The sequence below is a fragment of the Eubalaena glacialis genome, chromosome 6, assembly GCF_028564815.1.
Source record: "Eubalaena glacialis isolate mEubGla1 chromosome 6, mEubGla1.1.hap2.+ XY, whole genome shotgun sequence".
NCBI classification, from domain to species: Eukaryota; Metazoa; Chordata; class Mammalia; order Artiodactyla; family Balaenidae; genus Eubalaena; species Eubalaena glacialis.
In genome coordinates, this window is record NC_083721.1 from 32,823,755 (window position 1) to 32,846,319 (window position 22,565).

At 33.2% G+C, this 22,565-nt stretch overlaps 1 protein-coding gene across 1 annotated transcript in view; it reads right to left on the reverse strand.

Moving 5' to 3' along the window:
- Positions 1–22,565, reverse strand: part of ROBO1 (roundabout guidance receptor 1) — a 380,307-nt gene that overhangs the window by 144,613 nt on the left and 213,129 nt on the right. The gene's annotated exons all lie outside the window — the stretch shown is intronic.

Below are 22,565 nucleotides of genomic sequence, written 5' to 3' on the forward strand. Positions count from 1 at the left end.
TTGCTGTGTGAGATACTAATGAAGGACATAATTTAAATAACAGTTCAACTAAATCCTGAAAAATGAATAGAACTTATTCTATGGAAGTGCATTGCAGGCATAGGAAATTATCCAGGTTGAAGAAAAAAACTTTAAGAGACTCAGACTCTGGTTAGTGGGACAGATTGACACTGGTGCACCATGAGATTGGCAGGGGAAGGAGGGGCCAGATCTCCTGCGCACAGCAGTCATGATAAAGGGTCAGCTTTTATTTTAATTCCCATGAGAAGCCACTTCTGTGGTTTTTAAGCAGAGCTGGAATTAGCCTATTGAAATATTCATTTTAGTGGCTCTGTGAATGAAACAAAGAGAGAAATAAGAACTGAAGTGGAGAGACCAATTAGAAGGCTATCGTAGTAATTAAGGGGAAAAAATGATGATTATTTTTATACTATTATAATGACACTGGATTTGGTACAAAGGGGAAAGGAGAGGTATACACTGGAGGTAAAAATCAAAACAACTTCTTGAGGGGTTGAAGCTGAAAGAGAGAAAGATGTCAACAGTGATACCCCAGGTTTCTGATTTGAAGAACTGAACATGCCATTTTTAAGGGATAAGAGGACAGAGAGATAATATACAGACAAATCGTCCCATGAGGAGAATAGAAAAATAAGAAACCCATATCATCAAATTATGTGTACATATGTAAAATTTGATAATTTGGGAGGAGAAGAATAATATGAAAATTGTTTTATTGATTAAAAATACTATGGTTTCAAATTCTGCCCCCTTAGTATTTAACACAGAACTCATATTTACCTGTTTAGATCTTTATGCTACTATACTCCAAATCTCAATTGCTAACTCATATCTCTTGATTAATTACATTATAACTATTAGGATGACAAAGTTTAATTTAGTTTGATGCATATCATTTTTAACTGACTGAAAATCTGACACAAAACTAACCGATTTTGATTATATAGGTATATATACAAATATGTGATTATATATGTCTGTATATGTGTGATGTATATGATATATATATGATTACTAATAACTGAAATATTGTTTTGCTATCCATACTTTGCAGCAAATTAATAAAAGCTCACTTAGTCATTTTGTTCAGAGAATAAGACAACTCAAGACCTTAGGGCATTTTTCCGGACTGCCATCAATTAAGCTTAATTTACTACTTATGCATAAGAGAATCAATAGCATAATAAATGTTATTCCATAATTAGAATAGTCAGAAAATTCACATTTGTCAAAAGTTTCCAAAATCTCTAAAGCATAGTAAAATTCCCTGGGAAAATGCTGCATTATGAAACTATTGAGGATTTATTTGTGATTCACTCATTTGTTCATTCATTCAATAAAAGTACTATTGTACTGGGAGGTGGTGGCTAAAAAGATAAACAAGATATAGTTGATCTATGCTTTCAAGGCACTTATTTGGGTTTTTTCTTTCTTTCTTTCTTTCTTTTCTCTTTTGTCACAGAATGCCTCATTCAACTGAAACTTTAGACAAAGGTTTAACATGCAAAATAGATCAAGGGGATAATGTTGACTCCTCCAACTGGGGCTGCCCTGCAGGGGAATTCAGGTCTAGCAGTAAACTGACATATGGGAGGGTACATAAATTTCCCCAGCTCCTATAGCTATACTGTATGTAGCTAGTTAAGTGATAACCATGGATTCATGTTTGGACCTGGATTCAGTGGGATACCAGAGCCTACATTTTTAGCACTAAACCCTACTGGCTTTTTAGGAGATAGATAGATACTCAGACCTGAGTCTGTCTCCTTGGCAGTTTATAAGAGAACTCCACTTCTGTGCCATTTCGAAATGCATCCAGCTTTCACTGTCATTTCGAACTGAAATGCGGAGTCGTCGTTCCTTGCCTTTAAAATAATGCATAAAATAGGCCTGTATTACTACAGCTTCTAAAACCATAAACTTATACAATCTAAGTGCAACCTCCCCCACTTCCACTGCCACCCCCAACTGCAAGTGAGGACCTGAAGTCAGGTGCTAAAAGGATTCAAGGTTGTACAAATGAGGACCTGAAGTCAGGCGCTAAAAGGATTCAAGGTTGTACAAATGAGGACCTGAAGTCAGGCGCTAAAAGGATTCAAGGTTGTACAAATGAGGACCTGAAGTCAGGTGCTAAAAGGATTCAGGGTGGTACAGATGAGGACCTGAAGTCAGGCGCTAAATAAAAGGATTCAAGGTTGTACAAATGAGGACCTGAAGTCAGGCGCTAAAAGGATTCAAAGTTGTACAGATGAGGACCTGAAGTCAGGCGCTAAATGAAAGGATTCAAGGTTGTACAGATGAGGACCTGAAGTCAGGCGCTAAAAGGATTCAAGGTTGTACAGATGAGGACCTGAAGTCAGGCGCTAAAAGGATTCAGGGTTGTACAGATGAGGACCTGAAGTCAGGCGCTAAAAGGATTCAGGGTTGTACAGATGAGGACCTGAAGTCAGGCGCTAAAAGGATTCAGGGTTGTACAGATGAGGACCTGAAGTCAGGCGCTAAAAGGATTCAGGGTTGTACAGATGAGGACCTGAAGTCAGGCGCTAAAAGGATTCAGGGTTGTACAGATGAGGACCTGAAGTCAGGCGCTAAAAGGATTCAGGGTTGTACAGATGAGGACCTGAAGTCAGGCGCTAAAAGGATTCAAGGTTGTACAGATGAGGACATGAAGTCAGGCGCTAAATAAAAGGATTCAAGGTTGTACAAATGAGAACCTGAAGTCAGGCGCTAAAAGGATTCAAGGTTGTACAAATGAGGACCTGAAGTCAGGCGCTAAAAGGATTCAGGGTTGTACAAATCAGGACCTGAAGTCAGGCACTGAATAAAAGGATTCAAGGTTGTACAAATGAGTGACTGGACACAGTAGGACTGATTTGAAACAACTATTTTTCATACTTTGTTTTCATAGGCATTTTTTGAAGTGCCTGAGAAAGACTAGAATGTTTTCTAATTAAAATATTTACTGGGAAACAAAGGTAGTTGATAAAAAACAAAAACAGAGCCCCAGGTGTTTCTTTACATTCTCAAGCTCCATGCCAGCAGCTAAACAGGAGAAGGGCTAAAAGCAGTTTTCAGATTTTATGGGGAGTCTAATGGCAACAGTCTCAAGGGAGAAAAATCCTCACAGTTTAAAATGATCTCGTTAAAACCTCTCCAGTAATCGGGAAGAGCCCGAGAAAATAGCTATTGGATTTAAAAACAAAAACAAAACCGAAAAAAAACCCAACCAAACTATTCTCCCTAATGTATCTTAGTGCAGCATAATTAATATTGCCCATTATAAACATCTCCCCCTAACCCCAAATGAAAGGAATATTTAAGTGACAGGAAAAAACTAAGTCTAAATAGCACACACACAGAGACATATCAACTAAACAAAGGAGTCTTTAATTGGTGACAATCTGCCCTAAATCACTGTTACTATTCCCCAACATAATAAGTTTCAGATCTGTTAATTCCTCCTATCTTCCCCTATCATCACTGGGCTGTCCCGGGCTTCAGAATAATAATGCCAAGTACCTAACAGAGCTTTCAATCTCCAAGGAATATAACAAACATGCAATTGTGTAGCTGTGTGAGCTGCCTTTTCCTAACAAACTACACAGCCCTTGGGAGAGTTCACTCAGCCCTCAGCTCTTTGGCAGACAAAGTTTAAGACCTCTTTTTGCTGATAGCTGGAGTCATGCTAACAAGCCTTGCCTTAAGGTACTAGGGTTTAAATTGGTAGAAAAGCAAATCATTTTATAATTCTTATTAACCGTTGCTATCTTTACCAATAACCCTCAGCGTTTTACATAATATAAAATGTGTGCCTCCTAAGGAAGTATCAGATGCAAAAGAAACAAATACTGAACGTGATAAAACAGTGCAATAAAAATAATTATTGCTCTATAAAAATAAAAACCTAAGGGGAATCCACAAGCAAGGACATTTTCAGGTACCTCAGTTTTAGAAATGATATATATAGGGAGAGTGAGAATCTGGAAAATGTAAAACAACCATACCCCATAACACCTTTGAAATGTACAGGTATTTTGGTTTGAAGACCACTTGCTCTAAAATGGCTAAGCCCTCACACCCACTAATCTAGTCACCAGCATTAAAGAAGTTAGCAACTCACCTCTATTACAATGGGAGCCACCACCTAAAGCATGTACAGAACCTCATGAATACACAGGAATTATCTTCCTTGAACAAAATTTGGTTAAATTTCATAAACTTAAGCTGATGCTAACATGGTTTATATGCTTAATTGTAGAATTTGAAGTAAAACAATTCAAACCAAATGTAATTATTATGTTCACTGGGTTGAGTAAATTATCTATGACCCAATAGATCAAAGTACAATTTTAAATGATCAGTAGTCAAAATGGGAATCAAATAAGCAAAAACCTAGTCTCATGGGAGAAGAAGGCCAAATGCTTCTCTGGAGATTTTAAGACCTCTGCTTATAATGAGGAACAAATGGTTCTTGGGACCAGGTTAGCTGACCAGTTCTTTAAAATACCCTACAACCAACTTAAAGAACTATAAAACCATTAGCTACTTGTAAGGAGCTCAAATAAATACAAAGAAACCTCTCAGTTTCTCTGCAATGCTGGCAAGCTTGGGATTACTTTTCTTCTTTAACAGACCCCAGTTGGAACAGCAACATTTCTTGTAAATTAAACAAATGTATAAGCTTTTGTTTTTCCACAAGGAGCAGCTGTAACTTCTGCTTTTCTATTTTAAAATCTTTTTATTTTCTAAGTGCTAAAAGTTGTTACTATTTTTTTAACCAAGTAGTTCATAGCTAGTCAATAAAATCTCTGATGATCATAAAACTTTTGTCTGTTTTCTAAATATTTGCTAGGCTCCCTGACATATATGTAATACAAGTTCTCTCTCAATCATCAGCACTTCTTTAACTAAGAGTTACAATAAAAACTAAACAAAGTATGACAACTTTAGCTATCAATTTTAATCATGTATCCTTTATCAACTACTGGAAGGATATACAAAAACTGATTATTAATAGTGTATAACCTTCTAAGTTGAAATTTATAATAATTCAATTGACAAAATAAGGCACAATTGCTGACATAATAATTTTAAATACTCATAAAACTTGGATGCCTAAAATCAATATTATAAATTTTTATGGACAAAAATAAACATTTTTTCACACTGTAAAATTCAGGATTTTTAAAGTGAACTTGATGCTAAGTTAATTTGGTGTTCCTATCCTTAATCATGTATATTCATTCAGTCTCAAAGAGCTCAATTTCATTAAAAATCTACATAGCTGAAATTCACATTTATTTTCAAAACAGGAATATTTTATCAATAATAATGCAAGAATACATTATCCTGATAAATTATAAATTTTTCTAGCTCTAAATATGCTTTCTTGACTCTTTTAATAGATATCTTAGGCTAATGTATAAAGGGTCCACTTCAAATGCATGATTATTTTTAACTGACAATGACCTATAATTTAATAGAGATGAAGTTCAGAACATGCAGACATCATAGAGGAATTGCAAGGTCTTCACGAGCAAAAAGCTGAGTCAAGTAAAGGATTATTTACTAGTTTAAAAAAAGCATGGCAAACATCAAATACCCCTTTGACCTAAATACCAAAAGGTAGGAAAATAATGAAATTTAAAACACATTGTTAAATGGGAAGGAAATCTAAAAAAGAGTGGATATATGTATACGTATGACTGATTCACTTTTCTGTACAGCAAGAAACTAACACAACACTGTAATGCAACTATACTCCAATAAAAATTAATAAAAAAATAAATAAACTTTAAAAAATCACATTGTTCCTACTCTCAATAATATTTTTATTTACTATTTTATTTGGTTAAACATTTTCAAATTCACTGTTTAAAAAGAGAAGTTTATGTGAACATATAATAATCTGTGATATACATCATTTAATGTTCCAATGTCACTAAACAAATGATGTGCTAAATTAAATTAAATTAATTTTTTCTTTTGTGTTCTCAAGGGCAGAACTAGAGAGAAAAGTCTTTACCTGAGTTATGCATACCAATTTCTTCTTGAACTTCCAAAAAAATAAAGGTCATGACCAACATTTCATATAAGGAAATATCAGCTAGGTTTTTTAACTTTTCTGATTGAAAGTATAACATTTTAAAAATTACTAACTTTACTGTCTTTACTAATCAAACTATTAACATTTAAATAATAAAAATCACACTATTCCTCTTTGCTTAGAAACAAAAGAATCAAAGAAAGGCATTTCAAAGCATCATAACCAGAAAAGAAAAAACACAACCAGTAATTATACAATGTTCCAGGATTTGAGGGAATCGTAGACATGTTGAAAAAGGTAATTAAATATAGAAGACGAAGATGAAATAAGCACCCTGCATATGATAAGTGACACAAGAGACATGATTTTACTCCCAAATACTGTAAATAATTGACAGCTCCTACAACCATAATTAATTGATCTAAGTAACACTTGAAAGAAACATATTACCACATTTCTAACAAGGATAAGAGCTGGCTCAAAGTCAAGATTGGCAATTAAAATAGCCTATCTGCATTACATGGTCACATAAATTCAGTGTTGGTAGCAAAATAACAAATAAAAGTAAAAACATAAAAAAAAAACAAATAAAGACATTTCTTGTAGGTTTTTGATTTTGTACCCTAATGGCTAGAAAATGAACTACTGAAAACGTTTAGAGCAAGCACCTTCCGTACTTTGAAGCTGTTCATAATATCTTAATCCATGAACACTGCCTCCAATTTAAATAACTTAATATATGTGATAGTTTATCATCTTTACCATAAAAAAGAAATTTATACCTTAATCTTCCAGGTTATCATCAAGTTAGGGAGTTTGGGATTGACATGTGCAAAACTGAAATATTTTTTGAAGCAACTGTAACTTTTAGCCATGTATTCACCATGAAGTGTGATAATACAAGCCTACAAACAGACTTTACAAAATAATGCTACCTGCTCTTCATCTTCCAACTCCACCTAACTGATTGCCTACCTTTTTGTTTATTCATTTTTTATTTTATTTCAGTCAACAAACATTTATTTGAGTTCCTACTACTGGGAGCCTTTGAAAAACTGTCTCCATCTATGATGTTGCCAATGTTGAAACCCCCTGTTGGACTTGACTCCAGGGGAACTCCTCAGCCAACCCTCCCTTCCCACTTCCTTCTTCAGTTCCTGCTGCATTTCATACCTGCTACCCCATTGCCCACTTCTTAACTTAGGCCTCAAAGACTGGAAGTCTGTACATAAAGGAATTTGAAACCAACATAGACAGTGTGAGTAGTTTAATCAGTTAAGGTTAGTATATGAAGTAAAAGTTTTATAGGGTGGAGGTGTAAGAGATAATTATGCACTAAAAGATTTAATTTTAATTAGAAGCTACAAATAAATAAAAGTTGAATGTGGATTTTTTTTTTCCTCTGTGGAATTCTTTAATTTTTTTATTGAATATATTGACATATAACATTGTGTAAATTTAAGGTGTACAACATGCTACTTTGATACATTTAATATATTGTAATATGACTGCCAAGGTAGCCATATTTCACATTACATAATTATAGTACAACATTGTTGTCTCTATTCATTATACTGTGCATTACATCAATATGGCTTATTTACTGCTCATTGCAAGTTTGTACCATTAAACAACATCAATTTTATCCCCTACCCCCCAACCCCTGGTAACCAGAATCTTACTCTGTTTTTTATGAATTTGACTTTTTTAGATTTTACATATAAGTGATATCACACAGTCCTTGTCTTTTTCTGTCTGACTTGTCTCACTTAGCATATTGTGCCCAAGATCCAACCATGTTGCTGGAAATGGATGTGGATTTTCAATAGATAACTCTGCTTCATCTTAAATGCAAAGGAAATATTCTAATAGATTTTCAACTGAATTCAACAGAGAAGGATTTAGTGAAATGTTTTAAAGTTTTATACTTTGGAGGCAGGAGAGAGATAAAGGATAAGCAGCCCACTCTATACTCTGTGATCTTATTTCATATGTTTATTGTTTTGAATTATAGAATGTTTTAATTAAAAGGAACTTAGTGATCTTTTTAGCCCATGTCTGCTTCATTTTACAGATGCGAAAACTGAGTTCAGCAAGGTTTAGTGCTATTACAACCCAAATAGATTAAGAAAGCCCATTGACTTCCAATTAGACTATCATTATCTACTGAAAACTAGAACAGAATCCAAAGATAACAACGAGCTTCTAATTGCAAAAAAAAAAAATTTTTTTTTTGAATTTCAGATGGAATTTAGAGTATTTCTGAAGCAGCTTTAACTGGGGCTTTAATTGAAAGTCCTTGTCAGTCACAAGATTTGCTCAAGGTGGTTCACTGGGGAGGGGTTGCTGATTTTGTAGTTTTCTTGCTAGCTCAGTCCCAGAAACCCAACAGTAAGGAGAGAATTATATTAATATACTAAGTAATATCACTGTAATAAGCATTAACCACATGAACAAATTAACTAAACCCATTCCTATAACAACCATTTAAAAACTTGGTACTATATCTGATAGTTTACTTTCAGTTTTGAAAACCTTCAAGCTTAGGAATTTCATTCTTAGGCTCATGAATTTAGGTTGAAGACAATGTCATCATAATCTCCACCTGTCACAGAGATATAAGGCCTATACTGATAAAATAAATGGTTCATTCTGTCATCATGACAGCTACAAAAAGTGACAGCTCTCCTAAGACTGCATACTTAAACTTTAGTTTAATAGGAAAATGTACAAAAAACAATTTGAGGGTTTGAGTGGTTTTTTTTTAAGTAAAAGACTTAATATATCAGGAAAGTATGGTTGTAATTTGATTCCAATCTTAATACCTCATCAATGAATCAATGTATATTTTGGATTTTTTTCAAATGCGTATTAAGGTACTGCATGATTAAAGAGGAACACTTCCCCATTAATTTTTATAATAATTTCAGCCCTTCCTTCAAGTTCTGTATATGTAGATATGATGGGATATTGTTGTTGCCTACCCCAAATCTTGCAGGGAAGGCAAATAGCTCTTTCATTTGGAACTGGGTCCAGTCTAGCATTTTGATTATATGTGGAATACAGGACTGATCTTAAAAAGTTCGCTTGTACGTCAAACTTTACAGCAGGAATAAAAGTGATTATTTTAAAAATCATTTAAAATTTAGAAGCATTAAATTTATTATGAAGATAAGTTTGATAAAAAGTACTTATAATTCTATATATACAGCAATCTCAGCGGTTTTACTAAGAAAATTACCTTAAACTACAAAAATACATATTTTTTAACTTAAAAAAGCCTCTTCATAAAGATAAGCTTTTTACTAAGGGAAAGAGTAGAAGAAAAACTGTCTTAAAGAGTCCTTATAAAGGGAAAGAGAAAATAAAGTATATTTTTAGATTATTCTAGTAAGCATTACTATCAGAGTATCACACTAATAAGGTGGTCTTTGGAAATGCCGTATAGTGTAAGATAAATATAAGAGCAAGCCAAAGATTTCCAGTCTCATTTTATCATATACTTTAATAGAGGGCAAAGCTAGTTAAACAGATGGCACTCAGGATTTCTCAATGAATTCAGCATCTGTGTGTACACGTTGCATAAATGCCAATTAAAATGTGTCCAAGTAAATTTACATCCCTTGCTGATAGGAAGTAAGCCAATCTTGCTGGCTCAGCATCAAGGTTAAACTTAATCATCTGCTGAACTTGCAGCAAGTTGCTCTCAAATTGTACAGAAATTCCCAGTGAAAAAATAAAAACAGAACTCCTATTGATTTGTATTTATTTACATTCATAACTCATTTCCAAAGCCTTGGGCTAGAGCTCAAAGGGAAAAAAAGTTACTATTTGTATGACTTGGCCAACTACACTTTTAACCGTATTTCCAACAAATACCTCTTTGATTAAAATGCCTGCCTGAATAAATTTTCCTAACCTCTTCCTTGCAACTTCCTAGTTGAGATAATTTTGTTCAAAAATTATCCTTTCAAAATGATCTTGAACAAAGGAAAAAGGCATGTAGCAGTCGGAATACCATTTATATAGGAAAGAACAGAATCTGCTTCAGAGTGACAGGCAGCCATGAAATTATTTGAAACAATTCCTCCTAGAGGAATATAAAAATGGTGTCACCTGACATCTCTTTGGCTCGATATTTTTCTGCAGCACCTCCTCACCCCCAGTTCATATGTACCTCCCTAAAGCTTTTTTAGGCTGCGTTAGCCTTGCTCTTTTTGAATTTCAAACTTTCAATACCCACATTACTCATTCTAAAGAGAAATTTTGGACTTGTTATTAAAAATAGGCACCTCATTATAAGGGACTATTACACAGACATTAAATATAATGTTCTTTTTAAAATAAAGTAATAAAATGCTCAAGATAAAATGTTAATTGAAAAAAGAAAGCATATAAAAATAGGTATGACTCAGTTTCCGAAAGTACGCTCTATAAAACAAATAGTTCAAAGTGATCCTAATGTGTATTTGCTTAAAAAAGTAAGACATTTATATTTGGAAAATGTTATATTATAGCCAACCTTTGGAAAATTACAACATTCATTAGCATATTAAAAGTACTGTGAAGTCCTACAATAAAAAGAAACTCATTTAACTTTGTTGCCCTAGTATTTTCCAAACACATTTGACCATGCCAACTTTACTTCGTTAAGTTTTATAACTTACTTGAGGAACACCAGTGCCCTCTTTCTAAAATAAAATCCTTAGTAATATACTTTGGGAATGGACAATATAAAATATGTCTCTAGTTTTGCAAAAAACATAAATATATATGCATATATGTAGAAAGCAGAGGCATAAAGAGAAGATAAACTATTAAGAGTAGTCATTTCTGAGTCATGAGATTATGAATTTTTAATCTTTGCCTTTGTACATTTGTGTCTGATTTTTCTAATATAGTGAACCTATATTGTTTTTATAAGAGAGAAAAACATACATTGTACTAAATACATCTTATTTCATATATTGCATAAGTATACATGATATCATTTCTCATCCCTCTACTACAAATAGCTAAAAATCTGGCATTTTGTATGTGGAAGGCTTTGAATTAAGAACTGAATCTCATTTGATCCTCACAAAGGCTGATGAAAAGTTTTCACTATTTTACCAATGAAGAAACTGATATTTTGCTTACTATATGGGGTAATCAGGATCCCATCCTAGGTCAGTCCTGTGTCAAATCCCATACTTTTAAACACTAAGCTCTGTTGAAACCTTGAGGACAAGAATTAGGCTTCATATTAGATATTCCCAAAGTATATCAAAAATAGTACCATATGATAATAACCAAATAAAACTAATATTTAACACATTCAATATTAGGTGGAAGGTACGTGTGTGTGTGTGTGTGTGTGCGTGTGTGTATGTCCTAAATAATAACACTAACATTTAATGAGTATTTTATGCTGTGCTAGGAACTGGGCTAAAATTTTGTTATACATTAATTTCATTAATTCCCACCAGAACTATATGAGTTTAATACTATTATTATCACAACTTATTGGTGATAAAACTAAGAGGTATAGATGTACAAAAACCAGGATACACACCATATCAGTTTAATTCTAAATTCAGGGTTCTTACTCACTAAATCAGTTTAACACCACAGGAGGGATGCTTTGTTATCCCAATATGCACTTTTTAAATTGTGTTCTTTTTTTTTTTTTGGAAAAAAAAAAGCTTAGAAGGCAAATTTAGTTCAAATTTATTACATCAGTATATAGATGTTTATTCATTCTACTCATTTTTTTTCTTAAAATGATGAAATTAAACTGTTATCCCAGAGGGATGAATATCATAAATATACTTAGATTTTGATAAATATCTAAACATCTCTTTAAAAAAATATGGTTCAAAATAAAATGGTAAAAAAAAATATTTTATGGAGCTGTATTCTATGATTTTCTGACTTACAGATTTGGACAGGAAAGAAAAAAATTCATGATGGGTGGGTTTACACTACACTCAGCATGGTGTACTAGATAATCCCCAAGCATCCTTTTTCATTAGTTAAGTCTTCTCCCTCTACTCATCCTTAGGAAACTATCTGACACAATGGGTGCACAAAAATGTTGGTAGCTATCTTTAATACACACGACAGTGTTCAGAACACACTATCCCCGAATGGCACATTGAATATTTTAAGATGAAGGAATTTGAGAAATGGCAGGTAGAATAAGGACCCTCTGACCTCCCTCTGCTCCACTGAAACATAAGACCCTTATGTGAGGAGTGCATCTTATACCTGGAAGAAAGGAGAATCCTTACTGCTGAAGGTGGAGGGCCATTGAGAGGGACCTGAACTAACAGACCTTGCTTATTTCCATCCACTTTACTATCCTTAGCTCACACCTATTTGTCCTATCATGTGTTTCATGACTTTCTACTCTTCATCAGACCTAGTATAAAAATGCTCAGGTTTAACTGCTTCTTTAGGTTTTCATTTCCTTATGAAGACTCCTGTGACATGTAAAACATATTAAATAAACGTGTATGCTTTTCTCCTATTAATCGGTCTTTCGTCGGTCCAATTTACAGGGCACCAGCCAGAGAACAATTTTTCCCCTACACATCTTTATTAGTTTTATGACTGAACTGCTTTTATATTAAGTTTAATTTCCATCTTGGTATCTTCACTAAGCTTCAATGTCTTGTTTGTCTCTGCATAGCTGGGGTCTGGCACTGTTTCTTTTTATAACAAGGACCTAAACACATATTTTTTTGAATGAACAAAATAATCCCATTTAATCCCTAAAATAATCAAGGGAGGTGTGCTCATTTTTTTTGCTCATTTTCTAAGTTAAGAATTTTGCCAAGGAATTGTAGCTAGTATGTGGCAGACCAGGCCTAACCCTAGGTGTGTCAAATTCCACAGCCAAGTCCTTTCCATTTATCTGTTCACTATCATTTAGTTCAGCTCTGATACTGAATCATAAAAACGGCAACAATCAAAAGTAATTACACAGTTTAAATATTCCCACCATCTTTAGTATTTTCAAGGGTCACAACGATCCTTTAAGCTAAGCTTAAATAAAAAACTCCTTTAAATGTTTTCTGCTTTATTGCAACAAAGATACTTGCTAAAACAATCTTTAATAAAAAATGATAATAAACAATAAGGATTTACTGTATAGCACAGAGAACTACATTAATATCTTGTAATAGACTATAATGGAAAAGAATTTTAAAAGAGTATCGATATATACATACACATACGTATAACTGAATCACTTTGCTGAACCTAACACAATATTGTAAATCAATACTTCAATAAAAAATGATAATCTATCACTTGAAAGTATCAGAGGCAGCACACTTTAACTTCTATAACCTGATAAGCATTAGTTTTTATAAAATGAATAGGAAAAGGAATATGCAGTTCAAATTTTGCTCCCTGCTCTACAAAAGTTTATAAACAACAACCACTAATACCAACAGTCTCCAAAGTGTCTCTATATAGGCAAAAACATTTACTCTGTATAGGCAAAAACATTCAGAAATGACCTTCTATTCGCCTTGCAAAGTATTAATGACTTGAAAATGTATTCAGTATTTACCCTTTAATAAATTTCTACCAAACATATATTTAGTCACTATCCACTGGTAATTTGAAAATACTCTTCAAAGCAAATCATGAAACTTAAACTTTACTTATAATTTTAATTTACTGGAGTGGATGTTTTCCAATTTTCCTACATTTAGTATTTGACATTTCTGATTTTTATGTATCATACACTTTGAAGAAATCCATTATGTGTACATATCCCTTTATGCAGGATGCCAACTTGTAGCCATCATAAAACAAAGCTGATTAACTGGTAAACCATCCAATAAAATTCTATCTTTTGGCCAGCTTAACCTAAAAGAAGTTTTTCCACTAAATTGCACAGATGAACACAAATCTTGAACAATTATATCCCACTAGCTCATGTGAGTAATTGCTAGGGTGGAAAATTGCAGCAAGTTTGAAGGTACAGATGTTCATTTTTCAGATGACCAAAATAAGGGGAAAAATGTTCTTTTCCACACTGAATTCTGTTTATATAATACATTTTGCTCTATTTACACTTTTCTATGGAGTAGAAGAAGTATTAAAGTAGAAAGACAAAAATGGCACAATGGAAAAACAAACTGAGCCCAGATTATTATTTTACACTTTTCTATAAAGACACCTGTTCATATTTCTAAAGTATAAGTAAAATAATTAAAATAAAATGAGACAGGTGAGACTACTAAATCATGTACTACAGGACTGCAGTTACACTTTTTGAATTAGCACTTCACTCAACATCCAATAATGTAGTCAGTACTCTGTACAAGGAGGCAAAGTTACAGGAAAAGTAGCAACAGTATCTTCCTTTAAATATGTGCAAAGATTGTTCTTCAACTTGCTGAGAACAAAATACAAGCTATCCCAGCTTTAAAGCATTCAGAACTTTTCTAACAAGCTCACCTAGTTTTTGCTGGTGTGCTTTCACGCTACTTCACTATAGTTTAGTCCTCTGGACCCAGTTTTGCCCTGTTGTTTACTGCAAAATTATTGTCTGGGAGTCATTTTTGGACTTCTATTGAAAAGTGTTTTTTTTTTCTTAGCCGCCTTAGCTATTGTTTTAACCCATCTCTGCTGAGGTCTGTGCACAGACTGCTCCAACAGCTTTCTCGAGGGTTGAGAGCTAGCATCTCATTTCACAGGATTGAGAGAGGAGACAAGTATGGAGCACAGCACTTTCCATTTAAGTACAATCTACTCTTCTGAATTTAAGACACACTTATGGAATCAGAATCTTGTCCTATGGTTATATGTTATTACCTTGTACTATATTATAGAGTGTTATATCTATTTTTTTGATTGTCTCTTTTCCCCACCTGTCTCATGCCCCAAGAAAGCTTTGGTCCACAGCACATAGAGTAGCATCGAGGACATAGTAGACACTTAATAAGTACTGTACAATGAATGACTGAATGAATGAACCTCATATCCCCCATCAGGCACTCTTCCATGTGAAGAAATCCTTTAATAGTGTTTCCATGAGTAATTAGCCCTTGGCGGCCCTTAATACGATTCTATAAACAACAAGAAATAAACCTTTGGCTATTACTGGCAAAAAATACACTCACCTGCTGACATTGGTATTTTCCTTTGCAAATTTATTTATATTAAACTAGACTGTATAAATCTGGATAGAACAGTGTTTAAGAGCAGAGACTCTGGAGCCAGACTGGGTAAGAAACTTGGCTCGGCCGCTTACTTAGTATATGACTTTGGACAAGCTGCTTAAGTGTTTCGTGCTTGAATTTCTTCATATATAAAAGAAGAAGAATGAAATAGATTGATATTAAGATTGATAATAAAAACTATCAGAGAATTGTAAGGATTAAGTAAGTTCCTATATGTGACACATTAAAATAGTGCCCAATGAACTGAATGATAGCTACAAATACCAGCTAGACATTATGGTAAATATTAATGTGGTTAATATTAATATAATAGTGAATTCTATTTCTAGGATAATTACTATTATTATTAATCCCATTGGGAGACTGGTTAGATTGAACTAGACCCTAACGGGTTGACTGTTTTTTGGTGGACAATAACATTTGTTTACTGATTATGGAAAGTTAAGGACCAAACTCCTGGTATGTGCTAACCCGATTAGAATATAGATAAACTATGTAGTTACCTTCAGCTATTAATTAAAACAGCATCAGTAACACTTTATATAAAAAAGCTCTCCTAACTGATTCTACTAAGAAACATTAACTTCTAACGAAAGGATGGCAAGGTTCAGGAAAAAGCACACAGCAATGTCAAATTGAGAAGGATTTTAAAATGTGGGTCAAAAGACACACTAAACAGAAGAAATGGAAGGCTCATGAAGACATATTTAGGCTGCGCCACAATTTTCCCCAGTGCATATACACAACAGATGTCATCTGGTACCACATTATTCTTACTACTATTATTATTTAAATGAATAGATATAATTTTAACTAACATTCTTTATATTTGTTTGTATTTGCAAGTCATGTTATGGTGAAACCAAATAAGAAATGCACCCATGAAATTATTGCACATATCTAATCCTCTTTAGTGATTATTTCTTTTCAACAGTACTTAATTTAAAAGAAAAGTCAAAATAAAAACTTTTGCTTACTTTCTATAAAAATATTTATTTTCACATGTATCATTGATTTATCATTAACTGAGATTAAATGTCACAGCCATATGTTACAGCAGCATATTAAAATAAGACACAATTTCCGAAATGTAAAATACCTTAGATGCTGGAAAAAAAAAAAAACAACTATATAAAATAATCTGGGCTCAGTTTGTTTTTCCATTGTGCCATTTTTGTCTTTCTACTTTACTACTTTTTTTTACTCCATATGCATGTACGACCACATCTCTCCATTAAATAACAACACCCCCTCAAACTTTCCTTAAATGCATTTTCATATCTTATTCCTTCCTCCATTGCCAAACATTCTTCAGGTTGAGACACACAGTCTAAACTTCTTTTGTCCTTATCCTATTGAAACGCTTCTCAATTTAGAGTTTAAAAATCTCTTAGTTGTCCTGATTAGAAAGCCTTTTTTCAGGTTTCATCCTACTAGATTGTTTTGCAGAATTTGTTTTTGTTGACCACTGCCTCTTCTTGGTACCCTACTCTCACTTTGGCCTACCACATTCATTTCTGCTGCTTTTCTTTCCTTGTCTCCAGCTGTTTTCCTTCTTGGTCTTTATGAATTTTTCTCCATATGTTGTCCTTTTTAAGGTTCTATCTTTTTTCTCTTCCTTTTTTGCTAAATACTGTTCCTGACTCAATATTACTCAACCATATTATGTTCTCTACTGTCTTTATGTGGGAAGCTTCAGTATCTATAACCCTAGCCCAGATTTTTCTCCCAAGTGCTAAATCAATAATACCACTTTCGTCATACATAACCACTTGGATGCCTCATATGATTGAATCCTAAACACACACGGTCTTCACCAATACCACTTGTCTTAAAAAATAATAACAATAACCACTTTTATTCCTTGAGTATTTCCTCTCTCAGTATATGAGTACGCTGAGAAGTCCTAGAGTCAACATGGAATCCTTACTCTGTATCAGCTCCATATTCATAGTCAAACTTACCACATTTTTTCCTGCAAACCAGTCATCTTCTCTCCAACTCCAAATTCACATATTAAATCAGATCCTAGCCAGCTTGTTTGTCTAGATTAACCGTCTAAGTTTAATTCAAGCTAGATGAACCCAAAGCATATAATACAACCCTAGATGGCTATACAAATTCTCTAGAAAAGTAAAGTAATGGATGTAGTTTGAAATAATTTCCTATGTGATTCTAATATCACTACCATTCCTCTCTCCTGTTTTCTCTGGGCTCAGGGTTGAAATCACTCTTCTAATCCCTTTACATGGTTCTTATCCTTGACTTCACACTAGAATCCTCTGCGATAGAAAAATTCAAATGTATAGGTCCCACATCCAGAGATTCAGAAGTAATTGTTCTAGAATACACCCTGCTATTTCCAATACACAGCCAAAGTTGAGATGCTCTCTTCTAAACCAATAATATCTAAAGTAAGTGAGCAATATTCCAGGTCTACATAAAATAATCCATTGGTATAGGATATTAATAGAAATTCTATTGGTATGTATGTTAAATCTAATCCTTAAATTTTTAATAAAATTTCACATGATGTTTAAAAATGTACATAATACCTTAGCATTGGTATATAGTAGTACACAGTAAATACTTTTACCACAACTGTAGTTTACTTGCAAATATTTGTTACTAAACAGGCATGTAAAAACTGAAAAGTCTGAAATCTTTCCCTGTAAATTCTGTAGCTCGTCACCTCTCACTGTGCAAATGGGTCTCCTTTCACCCAGCCTCGCATCTTCTTGGGCCAAGGAATTATTCCACTGTAGTTATCCTTTGGCAACACCAAATATGATCCCTGTCACTCCCTTGCTTTAAAATCTCTATTGACTCCAAGCTGCCTTGTTTAACTCCAAGTAGAAAGTTTAACTAAGTGACCTATTAAAAAATAAGTAAAAATTCTTAATAGGGCTCGCAAGCACCTTCACAGTGTCTCTTCAAGCTCTTTAGCCTCATTTCTATTCTTCCAGCCCCATATCCTATGCTGCAATATTTGCTCCATTATCCCAATATACTATGTCCCTGTTCACATTTACTTTACTCAGTCTACAGTGGTCAATTTCCTTCTTTTCTACCTGATACACCTCCATTTAATTTGCAAAGACAATTAAAACAGAGTTCTTCTCTCAAATATTCCAAGATTCCTCTAGACAGCATTAATTGTCTACTAGAGTATTTATCACATTATACTGCAATTATTATCATATATATTTGTTTGTTCCTATTAAATATTGAGATCCTTAAGGACAAAAGTTGACTTATTCATCTTTATACTTTCCCAATATTTGGCATTGAGCTAAGTGTACAAGAGTGGCTTAATATATGTCTTATAAACCGTTCAGTTTTTCAATAAACATTGATTGATTGCCTACTATGTGCCAGACACTCATGTAAGCACTATGAAAATAACAATAAAAAATTAATCTCTGAATAAATAAATGAATATAATGAATTTTAAAAGTGAATGTTGTTTGTTACAAGGAAAATCAGAAGAAAAATAGCCATTACTAAAACAAATAAACAAAAGTAGCTCAACATTTACTACAGACCAGAATTTCATCTACACATACAATTAAGTCTGTTTTCTTTCTCTTAATAGGACTTCACTATTAATAGCAGTTCTAAACACCTACTGCACAATGATAAATTATGTTCATAATAGTAATCTAAAGGAAATTCAAGATCCTATAATGCTATGTTAATACAAAATTAAATTATGTCTATTTTACTCTGAGGTTCTACTGCATTTGTGATATTCTAACTGCAGGAAAAATTCAGACATAATAGAATAACAGTACTAGAAGACATAAATTCATTACTATACAGAGGGAAAAACAGATTTACAGAAGTAAAATGTCTCGCCTTAGGTCACACAACTAGTTAATAACTGAACCACCAGTGTACATCACACCTCCAAAGACTGCACTCTTTAGACCATACCAAACTGATTCTCTTTTGGTGAACCAGGATATCTGGCTCTAGATTAAATCATGCTGAATTACACTTCACTGTCCAAGGAACAGAATGTTATTATGAATAAAACATTGCTCCTCATTGTTTAAACGTAGTGAGAAATATAAAACATTATTATGGCTCTACGAAATATTAAGTGGCTTTGAACTAACTCAGGTTTTTGAGCATCTAAAACAAGAGTGATTGCTAGGGAATGGTGCCTAATCAGAAAAAAAAAACAAAAACACATTTTAAAGGATAGGTTTATAACTCCTCAAATATGGTAACTCATGTAAGCACTATCAGTATATAACAATCATAACCAAAATATTTATAATTTGTCATGTAGAGAGAAGAGTTGTAGCTTAGGTTAGCTGAGGTTGAGAGTGAATTCAGGGTCAAACTACCCATTTTCTATTCAATGCCTCAATTTCCTCATCTGTAGAATGGGGATAATAATAGTAATTATTAATTGTTATAACTAAATGAGATTACTCATGTAAAGTCTAAATATCATTGCTGGTACATTCTAAAACACTTAATAATAGTAAGCCACAATTAGTTTTATGATCAAACACATAAGGAGCCAGTGTAGACAAATGGTTACGAGCACAAGCATTAAGTTCAGACAGGCATCAATTCAAAATTCTAATTCAAAATGTTGAGCTGTGTGGAAACTTACAGCAAGCGTCTAAGGAAACATAATACACTCTAAGTATAGAAGTCATGATTACTATGCACTTGTGAATTAATAAACGATAATAACAATGCATGAAAATCATCTGGGAAAGTTTAACAATCAAAAGTGAACTGGAAAAAAAAGAAGGTTGAAGTTCTAATGGTCTAAGGAATGAAATAAATATATATTAGATTTGTCCAAAAAATAGTAGCAAAAATATTCTTACAGAATTTGTTTTACATAGGTTACAAACTGTCCTGAATATTAAATTGTCTTTATGCCTTAATTTCTTATAGGATAATTCTAGATGCCATTAGACATTGGCAACTATCAGAATTACCTATTCAATAACTTTAAAAAGTTCTTCTTGTCCTTGGGCTTCATTTTCTCATCTATAATGTGAACATATTCATCTGGACAGTTACTAAATTTTCTTCCCATTCTATAATACTATAAAAATTAATAAGCAGGACCACCATGTACAGTTGTGCAGGTTATTCACTGTACAAGTACACCCAGCAAAGAGGGTGAATGGGTCTGAAATGCAGCTTGAACTTCACTTGCCAAGCTGTGCTCAGGGATATTACTGCAGGTTTTTGCATAAATTTCAAAGATATAAATTTTAAGATTATAATCCTACATTAAAGTGTTTGAGGTACATTATAAACATATTACAATAAATCACTTTTATAGGTATAGTTCTCATTCTTTTAATCAGTTCAAAAAATTAACAAACGCTTCTAAGTCCTTTTCTTTAATTTCCATATTTATTCCCTTTCAATGTGAAAACAGTGCAGCGCGGAGACCTCAACCACATTCAAAGTGGATACACTCTCTCAGTGAGGCTCCAAGCTCTCATCGACTCATTACCTTCCCCAATGAACTTTTACTACCTCACTCCCCTCAAAGTACAACTGTGGGTTGCTTATTTGATAACCTTTTCTTAACTGTCTTTGCCTTCTCCTTACTCCTACTCCTCATACAGTCCTGTCTTCTGTGCTTCTCAATTAGACAAATCTTACAAATTCTGCCTATGATTCAATTCCTCCTTATTTGAAGATAAATAAGGAAATTCTTTATTCTTTATGAGTACCTTCCCTTTTACAATATTGCTTGAAATTAACCCCATTCCAAGTATTCCAACAATTTCTTATACCTAGTAACTTCCACGTCTGTCCACCTTAGGTTTTCACAGTAGAAATGTAACAGTGTATATTTATTCTCTATGTACTTGCATTCATTTAGCTTTGTTTTGCAAATCCTAATGAGTATATAAACGCCCTCTTCCAATAATGGATATTTTATTTAACTTCTTTCTTAGTTTATCAGAGTTCACATAGAGGGCTCTTTGGTTTTCAAAAGTAAATCAAAATCAGAATCAGTACTTTTTAAAGGTGCCAATGAAAACTGCCAGTTCTCACTATAAAACTCTCAATTCAACAAGGGTACATAAATTAAACAAATGTGAACTACTTTTATTTTGAAAAACACAAAATCAGTAGAAAGAAACAGATAAGAGCACAAGTCCTACGGTCAGACTTCCAGATGTGAAATTGGCTCCGTGACCTACTACTCATTGCTTTTCTCTGCTTTTTTCCTCCTATCCTTAAGATAAGAGAAACTGCTTATCCTTTTCCTTTTTTGAAAAGTAGAGTTAATAGTCGTTTCTATCACATAAGTTTAATATGCATGTAACTTAGAAAAGTGACATTATTATGGTCACATTATGTAACTAAGCTTAATATGAGCAATAATGATGTTGATTTTTGATAGGAAAAACACATTAATGAGACAGTGTTTTATAAAACAAGTTTCAGTGAATTTCAAGAATTATGTCTTGATACTATTCTTAATCATAAATTGAGTACTTAGTATGTTTCAAGATGATGCTACATATTTCATATGAGCATTTAGTTTAATTCTCTTGGCATCCCCACGATACAGGTATTATCATTTTACCATTTTACAAAATGTGAGATCTGAGTTCTCAGAGAAGTTAAGCAACTCACCCAAGGTTACACAGTTAATAAGTGCACAAGCCAGAATTTGAGCTTAGAGGTTTGTGTAATTCCAGAGCTGAAACTCTTAAACTAGCGGCCCTCAAACTTTAGCTCATATCGGAATCACCTAAGTGGCTTGATAAAATACAGATTGCTGGCACCCTGGCTCAGGGTTTGTGATTCAGTTTACTCTACTATAGGATCTGAGAATCTGATTTCTAATAAGCTCCCAGGTGATATAGAATCTGCTAGTTAAAAAAACAGACTTTGAGAATCACTGGCCTAAATTATTAAACATGCTGATTTGATTGTTTCATTAAGTAACCTATTAAAAAACTAATTAGCAATCCTGTAGGCATAGACCAATATTTCAAGTTTGTTATAATATGACAATTCATAATATTATTATCTTTATATGATTTAGTACTTAAAAATTAACTACAGTAATTGAAATGAAGACAGCAAGTACTTCAATGATTCCTTGGGATAGAACATGGAAAAAGTAATATTTAATACAGTTAAATCCAAGTACCATTTATTTAGTTGAAGTAAATCAGAATTTTTTTAATAATCCCATACTGATTTTTGGAAGCAAGATGTTACTGATTTATTAAAGAAAATAAGTTCATCCAGGGTACATAATAACCATAACTGCTTTCACTTTGATGGAGTTTATTTTGTCTGTTGCT